This window comes from Acomys minous (assembly GCF_964271855.1).
Source record: "Acomys minous genome assembly, chromosome: 7".
Classification (NCBI taxonomy): Eukaryota; Metazoa; Chordata; class Mammalia; order Rodentia; family Muridae; genus Acomys; species Acomys minous.
In genome coordinates, this window is record NC_140488.1 from 8930966 (window position 1) to 8942987 (window position 12022).

The 12022-nt window shown below is 41.2% G+C and overlaps 1 protein-coding gene across 7 annotated transcripts in view; it reads left to right on the forward strand.

The window, feature by feature from the left end:
* IDS (iduronate 2-sulfatase) overlaps nt 1–12022 on the forward strand; it is a 96638-nt gene that overhangs the window by 21643 nt on the left and 62973 nt on the right. The window contains exon 10 of one of the 7 annotated variants that reach the window (XR_014780469.1): nt 6150–6200. The exons of the other annotated variants lie outside the window; for them this stretch is intronic. The gene's annotated coding sequence lies outside the window, so the exon portion shown is untranslated. The remainder of the gene's footprint in view (nt 1–6149; nt 6201–12022) is intronic. 7 annotated transcript variants of the gene reach the window in all.

A 12022-nucleotide genomic window follows, 5' to 3' on the forward strand; every position in this document is an offset into this window, starting at 1 on the left:
TTGCTGTGGTGCAGTATTTCCTCACCATGCTCCCTTTCCTCCCTTTTGGAATGGTAATGTCTGTCCTGTGTCATTGTATGTTGGAAGTATGTCATCTGCTTTTTGGTTATGATTTTATGGGCGTTAAAGAGATTGCAATGAATATCAGAAGAGACTTTGGACTTTAGACATCTAAGCAACGTTGAGACTGATAGCCTATGGGGACTTAACATTGTTGAGACTGTTAGAGACTATGGGGGCTTTTGAAGTTAGGCTGAATGTATTTCTGCATTATGATATGGCTACCTGACTATGGAGATCAGTGAGTGGTATGTGGTGGTTTGAATGAAAATGGCCTCCGTAGGCTCCTAGTGGAGGCATTGCTGCGTTAGCATAGGTGTGACCTTTTTGGAGGAAATATGTCACTGGGGACGGGGCTTTGAGGTTTCAGATTCTCAAGCCAGGCCCAGTGTCATTCTTCTTGCTACCTGCCAACCCAAGGTAGAACTTTCAACTACCTCCCCAGTGCCATGTCTCCCTGTGTGCTGCCATGCCCACCATGATGATGGTGGATTAAATCTCTGAACTGTAAGCAAGTCGCACTTACATGTTTTCTTTCATAATAATTGCCTCAGTCATGTTCTTCCTTCAGAGCAATGAAACCCCAACTAAGACAAAGATCATGGAGCCCTGGTCACATTCCACTGGCAGTCGGAGGAGAGCAGTGAATACATGTGTGCTAGTGCTCTGCTTGCTGTGTGTAGTCCAGGATCCCCAAAGAATGGTTCTGCTCACAGTTAAGATGGATCTTCTCCATGTCAGTTAATGTAATGAAGATAACCCCTCACAAGCGTGCCCACAACTCCATCTCCCAGGTGATTCTGTATTTTATCAATGTGGCAACACCAAAAGTCATACCAACCTTTCAGAATATAGCTAATTTTGACATCTGTATGTATTTCTACTCTGTTTTGTGTCCACATACATATGTGTAGATAAGGACATTTTATCTTCTCATAGCCACAGTCTACCACATAGTCTCTTGTCTTTTTTTTTAGCTCTGATTTTTAACATTTATTTGTTCACTTTACATCCTGATTGCAGCCCTCCAGTCCTCCTCTCCAAACATCCCTCTCCCATTCTCCCCTTTCCTTCTCCTCAGAGAAGAGGGAGGCTCCCCATGGGTACCAACCCACCTTGGCACATTAAGTCACTGCAGGACTAGGCATTATCCTCTCCCAATGAGGCCAGACAAGGCAGCCCAGTTATGTGGATGGGATAGAAAGAGAGGCCTCAGAGTCAGAGGGGCACCCCCTCCAGTTGTTGGGACCCACATGAAAACCAAGCTGGGCATCTGCTACATATGTGCAGGGGCCTAGAACCAGTCCATGCATGCTCTTTGGTTGGTGGTTCAGTCTCTGTGACCGCCCCCCCTCCCATGGGCCCAGCTTAGTTGAGTCTGTAGGTCTTCTTGTGGAGTCCTTGGCCCTTCTGGCTTCCTCAATCATTCCCCCAACTCTTCCATAGGACTCCCTGAGATCTGTCCAGTGTTTGGCTGTGGGTCTTTGCATTTCTTTCCATCAGCTGCTGGGTGAAGCCTCTGAGAGGAGTTATGCTAGGCTCCTGTCTATATGCATAGCATAGCAGGATGTCATTAATAGTGCCAGAGAGTGGTTCTTTCCCATGGGGTGGGTCTCAAGTTGGGACAGTCCTAGGTTGGCTATTCCCTCAATCTTTGTCCCTGCACATCTTGTAGGCAGGACAAATATGGGTCAAAGGTTTTGTGGATGAGTTGGTGTCCTTATCCTTGTACAGGAAGCTCTGCCTGACTACAGAAGGTGGCCTCTTTGGGTTCATATCCTCTGTTTCTAGGAGGAGCATCTAGGGTTACCCCCATAAGTCCCCCTGGGGCCTTCCCTATCACAGGTTTCTGGATAAGTCACAGAGATTTTCCCTACCTCTGATTTCCATTCTCTCACCGGGCCCTCTCTAACTAGCTCTCCCTACTCCTAATCCCCACTCCTGCTACCCTCTCCATCCCCTATCTTACCCAGTTCCCTCCTTCCATCCATCTCCAATGCCTATTTTATTTCCCTTTAAGAGTGAGATTCAAGCATCCTTCCTTGGGTCCTCCTTATAACTTAGCTTCTTTGGGTCTGTGCATTCTAGCATGGTTATCCTGTACTATATATTTATTATCCACTTATAATACCTACCGTGTGTGTCTTTTTGAGTTTGGGTTACCTCATTCAGCATGATTTTTTTCCCTAAAGTTTCAGGAAAGTTACATCCACTTCCATGCAAATTTCAAGGTGTCCTTGTTTCTATTAGCTGAGTACTATTCAATGTGTAAATGTACCGTATTTTCTTTATCCATTCTTCAGTTGAGGGACAGCTAGGTCTTTTCCAGTTTCTGGCTATTATGAATTAAGCTGCTATAAACATAGTTGAGTGTGTGTCCGTGTGGTATGGTGGAGCTTCTTTTGGTTATATGCAGAGGAGTAGTATAGCTGGGTCTTGAGGTAGAACTATTCCCAATTTTCTGAGAAACCTCCATTGATTTCCAAAGTGGTTGTGCAAGTTTGCACTTGGATGAGTGCAATGGAGCAATGGAGGAGTGTTCCCTTTGCTCCATATTCTCACCAGCATGTGCTTGAATTTTTTATCTTAGCCGTCCTGACACATGTAGGATGGAATCTCAGGGTTGTTTTGATTTGCCTTTCCTTGATGACTAAGGACTTTGTGCATTTCTTTAAGTGTTCCTCTGCCATTTGAGATTCCTCTGTTGAGAATTCTTTGTCTCTGTACCCTATTTTTACATTTGGCTATTTGTTTGCTTGGTGTCTAGTTTTTTGAGTTCTTTATATCCCTCTGTGGGATGCAAGGTTGGTGAAGATCTCTTCCCATTCTGTTGGCTGCTGTTTTGTCATATTGACAGTGTCTTTTGCTTTTCAGTTTCCTGGCGTTCCATGTATTAATTGTTGATCTTAGTGCTTGAGCTGTTGGAGTTCTATTCAGGAAGTTGACTCCTGTGCCAATGTGTTCAAGGCTCTTCCCTACATTTTCTTCTAAAGGATTTAGCCTGGGTTCATATTGAGGTCTTTAGCTTTGTGCAGGGTGAGAAATATGAATCTATTTGTATTATTCTACACGTAGACCTCCTATTAGACCAGCACCATTTGTTGAAGAGGATATTTTTTTTCACATTGTATGGTTTTGGCTCCTTTGTCAAAAATCAAGTGTCATAAGTGTGCAGGTTTATTTGTGGGTCTTAAATTCGATTCCATTGATCAACCTGCCTGTTTTTATGCCAGTACCATAGTACCATGCAGTTTTTAAATACTATTGCTCTATAGTACAGCTTGAAATCAGGGGTGGTGATACTTCCAGAATTTCTTTTATTGTACAGGATTGTTTTAGCTATTCAGGGTTTTTGTTTATTTGTTTGGTTTGTCTTTGCCATATGAAGTTTAGAATTGTTGTTTCAAGGACTGTAGAGAATTGTGTGAGAATTTTGATGGTAATTGCATTGCTTTTGGTAAGATGGCCATTTTTATTCTGTTAATCTTACTGATCCATGATCATGGGGAATCTTTTTGTCTTCTGATATCTTCTTCAGAGACTTGCAGTTCTTGTCATATAGGTTGCTTGGTTAGAATTACACCAAGATATTTTATATTATTTGTGGCTATTGTGAAGGGTGTTATTTCCCTAATTTCTCAACCAGTTTGCCTTTTGTATACAGTAGGGCTACTGATTTATTTTGAGTTAATTTTGTATCCAGCCATTTTGCTGAAGGAGTTTATCAGCTGTAGGAGTTCTCTGGTGGAATTTTGGGGTCACATACACACTATCATCTCATCTGCCAATAGGGATACTTTGACTTCTTCCTTTTTAATTTGTACCCCTTGATCTCCCTTAGTTGTCTAATTGCTCTAGCTAGAATTTTAAGGAATATATTGAATAGATACGGAGAGAATGGACAGCCTTGTCTGGTTCCTAATTTTGGTGGCATTGCTTTAAGTTTCTTTCCATTTAATTTGGTGTTAGCTATTAGATTGCTACATGTTGCCCTTTATTGTGTTTAGGTATGTGCCTTGTATCCCTGATCTCTCCAAAACTTTTAACATGGAGGGGTGTTGGATTTTGTCAAAGGCTTTTTTTGGCATCTAATGAGATGATCATGTGATCTTTTTCTTTCAGTTTGTTTATATGATGGATTACATTGATATATTTTCATATATTGAACCACCCTTGCATCCCTGGGATGATGTTTTTTATGTATTCTTGGATTCAGTTTATAGGTATCTTACTGAGTATTTTCACATCAATGTTCATAAGGAAAATTGGTCTGAAATTCTTTTTTTTTGTGTGTCTTTTTGTGGTTTAGCTTTCAGGGTGACTGGCCTCATAGAATGAGTTTGGTAATGTTCCTTCTGTTTCTATTTTGTGGAATAGTTTGAGGAGTTTGGGTCCTTTCCCCAAAGTCCATCATTTGGGCTCCAGTTCTTGGGAGGAGTGTCTCCTGAGTTCTGGGATCAGAATGTAACTAAGATTACCCTTGGTCATCTGTCCTTTGCCTCTTTTTGCCTATTGTAGTAGAAACTCCTATTAACATAGCTCACTCAGCAGTCTGTGAGGACCCCTTGATTTTCCCGGGAAGTTTTTCTCTGCTCCATATGTGTACGGAAACAGAGCGATAGCATCAGTTGGTCCCTTTAGGTCACCTGTGTGACTACTATGGGTCAGAGCTCTTACTGCTCTTGGGTCTTGCCTTTCCACATGCCACTGAAAGCTCCAAATACCTTCCTTGTTCTGTCATGCACTAGATGTAGCAGATGCCATGTATTACTTGAGGTTTTGGTAAAGAGCATATCAGTATGATGTGGCAAGGAGTCCACTCTAAAGAGTTTTCTTAGGGGTTCAGAGTTTCCCAGATATAACTTCAAATCTTGACTGAGACCACTCTTATTCATAATATAAGAAAAAGATGATCTTGATTTTTGTGAGATCAGTTTTACTATGTATCTCAGGCTGGCCTCAAATTCATGATAATCGTCTTGGCTCAGCATCCTGAGTGCTGTGATTACCATGCCTGACAAAGATGCTAATTTTATATTCTGGACTCTAGGCACAACTTCTTATTCTCTGGTGGGAGAAAAGTCCCAGTTAGAGGAAATGAAGATAGTTAAGCTTGGCTCCAGATAGGGGGTCATTGAGGCTAACCTCAACAATCAGGTCTGTGTGGTAGGGCCCACTCAGGAGTCTCGCTGCTAAGAAGGTCTAAGTAGAATATTATCACATGCTAAGGAAACAAGAGTTAAGACAAGTCTGGAATTACTCACTTTGAGTTTTCATTTTCTAAAATCCAGAGCCTGTGATTTGTGTGGGTAAGAGGTTTTGGAGAAGGCCATGCTGGCATATATAAAACTCTTACCCTAATTTACTGCTCTTTGTGGTATGTTTTAGAAGAAACATTTTGCAGGTTAATTTTAGTCAAAGCTCATTATTTACTTAACACATTTTATGAATTCATCCTTTCACACTATTGAAAAGCATGCTCTTGTATATTGTTAAGAGCAGCCTGAGATTTCATAAGAATAAATCAGGATCAATTTGCCATCATTAGTATGTGTTCAGCTCTTGCTGTCTCAGGGCTTCTCAGGGCTTCCTTAAAATGAACGGCACCATCGGCCGGATCTTCAAACCACTGTCCATGTTTGTCCTATCACTGTGCGAGGTGAAGACTGCTGTGCTGGGGGCATTGTTCACAACTTCCTTTTTTGTCACTTTATTTTGGGGGGTATAAATGTGTGTTTTATTTGATATTTTATACCTATATGTATTTGTGTTTTGCTCATATTTGTTCCCCTATTGTCTTCTTTTGTCTTTCGCCCCCTTGTTGGTCTCCTTCCTCCAGCCAAATACCCCTGGCCACAGTTTTTGTGAACTTGAGACAAAACAAGACATACTTTGGAAGAGTGAATGTCATTTGAGGCATTGTCTCTATCAGATTGGCCAGTGACCATATCTGTGCTGGCATTTTCTTGATGGCTAACTGATGGAGGGACGTGTGGGCAGCGTGTGGGCCTATATTTTATAGGAAGATAGCTGAGCAAGCCATGGAGAACAGGCCAGTAAGCTCTGTTTCTCCATGGTTTCTGTTTTAGTACCTGCCTTGAGTTCTTGCCCTGGCTTCTGCTGCTGATGGACTGTGAGCTGTAAGTTACATAAATTCTGTCCTCCACAAGTTGTTTTTGATCAATGTTCATCACATCAACAGAGAAACAAATTCTCTCTCTCTCTCTCCCCCTCTCCCTCCCTCTGGCCCTCTGCCCCTCCTTCTCTCTCTTTCGTGTGTGTGTGTGTGTGTGTGTGTGTGTGTGTGTGTGTGTGTGTGTGTGTGTTTGTGTTTGTGTTTTGTAGGTTTTTGTCTATGACAGAAAACATGATAGTTGTCTCCCTCAATTACCTCTTGTCTTCCTGCTCTTCTCCCTTTGGTCTTCTTTCTCCGCTCATACAAGGATGCACTTTTTAAAAATTTAATTAATTTATTCAGATTACAACTCAATTGTTGTCCCATCACTTATATCCTCCCATTCCTCCCTCTCTCCCTCTTTCACCCTATTCCCTTCCCTAGGTCTATGACCAAGGGGGACCTTGTCCCCCACTATATGGTCATAGGCTATCAAGTCTCATCTTGGTAGCCTGCTTATTCTTTCTCTGAGTGCCAACAGGCCTCCCCACCAAGGGGAGGTGGTCAAATATGAGGCACCAGAGTTCATGTCAGAGTCAGTCCCCACTCTCCACATAACTGTGGAGAATGTCTTGTCCATTGGCTAGATCAGAGTAGGGGTTCGATGTTTACTATATATATTGTCCTTGGTTAGTGTAATAGTTTGAACAGACCCCCATGGAGAACTCAAGAAATTAAACACCAGCAAACCAAATAGCCCAATTGAGAAATGGGGCTCAGAACTAAATAGAGAATTCTCAACAGAGGAATATGAATGGTTGGGAAACACTTAAAGAAATGCTCAGCATCTTTAGTCATCAGGGAAATACAAATCAAAACGACTCTGAGATTCCAGCTTACACCCATCAGAACGGCTAAGATCAAAAATTCAAGTGACACCACTTGCTGGTGAGGATATGGAGAAAGAGGAACACTCCTTCATTACTGGTGGGAATGCAAACTTGTACAACCACTTTGGAAATCTATCTGAAAACTGGGAATAGGGCTTCGCCAAGACCCAGCTATTCCACTCCTTGGAATATACCCAGAAGATACTCCACCACACAACAAGGACATATGCTCAACCATGTTCATAGCGGCCTTATTCATAATAGCCAGAGCATGGAAACAGCCTAAGTGTCCCTCAGTAGAAGAATGGATAAAGAAACTGTGGTACATTTACACCATGGAATACTACTCAGCTATTAAAATAAAAGAATTCCCGAAATTTGTGGACAAATGGATGGACCTAGAAATGATCATACTGAGTGAGTTAACTGAGAAGCAGAAAGACTCACATGGTATAGTCTCACTTACAATTGGGCACTAGCACAAGAGGCATGTCCCATGAAAGTCTTCACTTACCAGGAGATTGGGATAGATGTGAGGACACCCTACTGGGACTCTAGGTAAGAGAAATATGGGAGATGGGGAAATAGAAGGATCCAGAAGGTCCTAGAAACCTACAAGGATGCACTTCTTGAGGATTGGTAGTGATTGCATTTGGATACCTCTGGGACAATGGCATGCTTTTCAGCTTCGCAGTTACATTACAGAGAGGAAGCAGGCTCATTTAGTAGACTTTTCTTGGAAATCTAGCTATGCAAATGCAACTAGTTAAAGGGAAAAACATTACGGTTCAACGTTGGAAGAGACTATTCCTAGGTGTGGTATACTCTTGTCCCCTGAGGCATGAAAACATTTCCTAGGCCTGTGTTTCTTAGGGTATCACCACGCTAGAGGCAGCGAGACATGGGAGAATGGAGCTGATGAATATAGTAGACTAAAGTCTCATGCAACAGCTAATCAGACAGTTTATACTCTGAGGGTTAAAAAGAGTCTCATGATTACAGTGTCCATTCATAAGAGCCAACCACACGTGGTGGGCAAGCCACATATGGCAAAAAACATGCTTTTCTATAGAGGCATATAAACAACAATATCCAGCTATACTGAATAATCTGAAGTAAACTCACCTCTATTGCTATACTTGGGAGAGGCACAAAAGCATAATCCAAGAACAGTTCTGTGGTTAAGAAACTGAGGTCTCAAGACTGTTATCTTGGTTTCTTCACAAGCACTCAGAAATCCCCTCACAGAACACCATTCTCGGACCATATTCCAACATCAGGGGACATTTATCTTTTAAAATATACTTAATTTACTTTTGGGAATTTCATATATGTGTACTATATTTGCATAATTTTTCTACTTCCTCTCCTCCCTTAAACCCCAACATACTCCTTAAATTAATGGCTTATTCTTTATTCTTATTGTTACATGCACACACACACACACACACACACACACACACACACACACACACACACTACAACTTGTGGGTTTCCTTTAGTGTTGCTTATATCCTTAGGGTTGGATCACTTCTCAGGAGCAGAATGATTCTTTCTCAGCAGTCATTAATGGCCTGTAGCTCTTCATTTAAAAATTAGGCCTTATGATTTTTCATCCATGCTGGCAGGCCAATGGTATTTCTAATTTCGTGTCTTGTTTACGCAACCATACTGTCGAGATTTCATGGGTTCAGCTTCCCTGTCATATATAGAAGACACTAACTCATAGCAGATGTCCTGGCATCATAGCTCTTACACTCTTTCCTCCTCCTCTTTTGCAATGTTCCCTGAACCTTAAGTGTGTGGGTTGTGAATATATATATCACTAGTGTTGGCAACTCACAATCAGTTGTTCTCGGCACTATGACCATTTAATGGCTTCTGTAATGGTCTCCATATGTTGCAAGAAAGAAGCTTATTTAATGAGGAGTTAGAGCTACACTTATTGCTGGGTATAAGGATACGTTTTAGAACACTGGTTATACTGGTTTAGGAAAGTGACACTAGCAGGGTTTTCTCTAGGGTCCTTGACCTCACCAGCCACAGAGAGTAGACTGGGATCACCACATTAGCCATGAATTCCCTCCTGTTGAAAACTCATTAGCCACGAATTTCTCCTATTGAGTGGGCCGCAAATCCTGCTAGTTGGCTGTTGGTTACCCTTAGGATATATATGCCACTATTGCATCTTTCAGAACCTCTTGCCATTCTGGTTAATGTGATTCCTAGGTTACATAACTTTGTAGGAGTGCTGATTGTGTTTCTCCATTGGAAGCTTGCATTGTCCCTTTTAGGTTTCCAGGTCAGTTACAGCTCAGTTCTTCCAAGTTCTTCAACAATATAATGTCTTACATTTAATTTATGGTATTTTTTTGGGAATTGTTTAAACTCTTCTGCTCAGCAATTCAAAAGGAGTTTTCCAGTGCCTCACACTGGAATTTGTTAGTGTATAGCTTTGAAAGGGGAGCATTGCCATCCTAAGTGACATCCTAAGTAAGTTTATTTAAAATATATATGATAAATTTATACACATATGTAGTATATATAACATAGCAAGTAAACAAAAGATGATATGGTTTCCCTATGGCTTTTTCAGATATCCTTCTTTTCTTCCTCTTCCTCTGAGTTGCCATTCCTCCTCCCTTGTCAAAAAACTCTTCAACTCCCCTCCCCCATCTCCCCATCATAGCACCAGTATTTTGTAATTCCCTTCTTGAGCCCCTTCCCTATGCCCCACCCCTTTCCCTATCTTGTTTCTGCAGTTGCTCCAGGTTAAATTTTAGAGATAGTATTCACAAATAGAAGAACAAGTGGTATTGTCAGGGGACATTTTTCCATAACTGGATATATTTTTGTCATAGCTGGTACCTAATGAAAAGAGGCCAGGGATTATAGGAGGAATGCATTAATCAGATCCAGACAACAGAAGACTATCTGGCCCACTGAAGTACAGTTTTCTGCATTAAGTATCCCTATTCCAGGCTGTTATTGCACTGAGAATTAACTCCTAAGACTTCTGTCTTTTAGAATTTTGATTGGGCAATTATTAAAATAATATGTTTAACTATATCAAGTGAGGGGAACTTCTCATATAGATTTGAAACTATCTTTAAAGAAGGCAAAAGAGTTCAAATACAAATACAAATTTAAAGTTTTTCATCTAGTGGTAGTCAGTTGTATTTCTTTCTATTTTACAGATACCCTCTCCCATCAGGTTTCCTCTCTCATAAAAGATTAGTTATAGAAGGTTATTTCTTTTAAATAAACAATAATACATTCCTTATTTATGAGAAAATATTACTCAACTATCATAGAAAGTTTGGGAAAATTTACAAGGGCAAAGAAGATTCCACTGATTTAGTAGGCTGAGGCAGGAGGATTATAGGGTCATGCCCAGCTTGGCTGTAGAGTTCAAGGCTAGCCTGTGCAATTTAGTTAGACCCTGTCTCAAAAATTTGAGAAAGTGAAAAATAGGCACGTGCAATGCTTGTTTATCATGCACCAGGCTCCTAGTTCAAACTCCAGGACAACCAATCAAAACAAATGGACAAACCCCAATAACCACAAAACTACTATCACCGATGCTTACTTGATAGCCTTTCTTTTGTGTCATATATTAAAGATAGAGTCATAGTCTACCTCCTTTTCAGTTCCTACATTATAATTTAGATTTTTTTTCATGATTCCCTTTCCTTACTCCTCCCTTGCTTTCTCATGCTGCAGACTTTCTCATACATATTTTATCAAAACCTTTTTCACAAATATATTCTGATTATGCTTTCCCCTCCTCTGACTCCTCCCAGATCTTTCTCACCTTCTCACCCACCCAACTCCATGCCCTTTCTCTCTTTAGAGAGCAAACAAACAAACACAACCAAAAACAGAATTAAAGAAAAAAGAAAAACCATAACACACACACACACACACACACACACACACACACACACACACACACACACACTCATGCACACACCACAAAAACACAAAATCTGAAACCATAGTATACAGGCAAAAGACCAGTGAGGCAAAAATGCCCAAACAAAACAATAAAAGATAAAAAGTCTACAAAAATATCACTGAGTTTCTTTTGCATTGGCCAGCTACTTCTCGGCATGCCTACTATTAAGGGTAGATAATATATCCAATGAATTGCCACTGGAGGAAACTAGTTTTTCCTTTTGCAAGCAGGTATCAATTGCAAATAGCCTCTCAGTTAAAGGCGGGAGCCTATGTCCACTAACCACTCAGCACTGGGATCCTATCAGACTTGGGTGTGTGCAGCCCCTGGGCATGCTGCCACATTCGTGAGTTCATTGGTGTGTCACACCTGGTGTGGCCAGAAAGTACTGTTTCCCTTCTGGCTTTTATATTCTCTCTGCCTCCTTTCCCTCATAGATTCCTGAGCCCTGAGGGGAGGACTTTGTGAGGATGTCCCATTTAAAAATGACTGTTCCAAAGTCTCTCACTCTGTATATTGTCCAGATATGGGTCTCTGTGTTAGTTCCCATCTACTGCAAGAGAAAGCGTCTCTGACAATGACTAAGTGAGGCACTGATCTATGGGCATAGCAAAATGTCATTAGGATGTACTTTATTACTATGTTCCTTTAGCACAACAATGGTATTTGGCTATTTCCTAAGCCCATGGCATTTTCACTCTCAGGTTATTGTCCACCGTAGCAGTGTCAGGCATGGATTACATCCAATTGAGTAGGCCTTAAGTTCAATCATAGTGGTTGGTTACTCCTATAACATTTGTGCCACTATCATACCCTCATATCTCATCGGCAGGCCACCATTGCAAGTCACAGGATTTGTAGCTGTGTTGGTATTTGGCTTTCTCTTCTGGTAGCGGACTGAGTACCTTTTAGTACCATGAACACTAGTCAGTAGAGGTAAAGGCTATTGCTAGGCACCAGCTCAGCCTCTCCATGTTCAATGAGATACATAAGTATTGT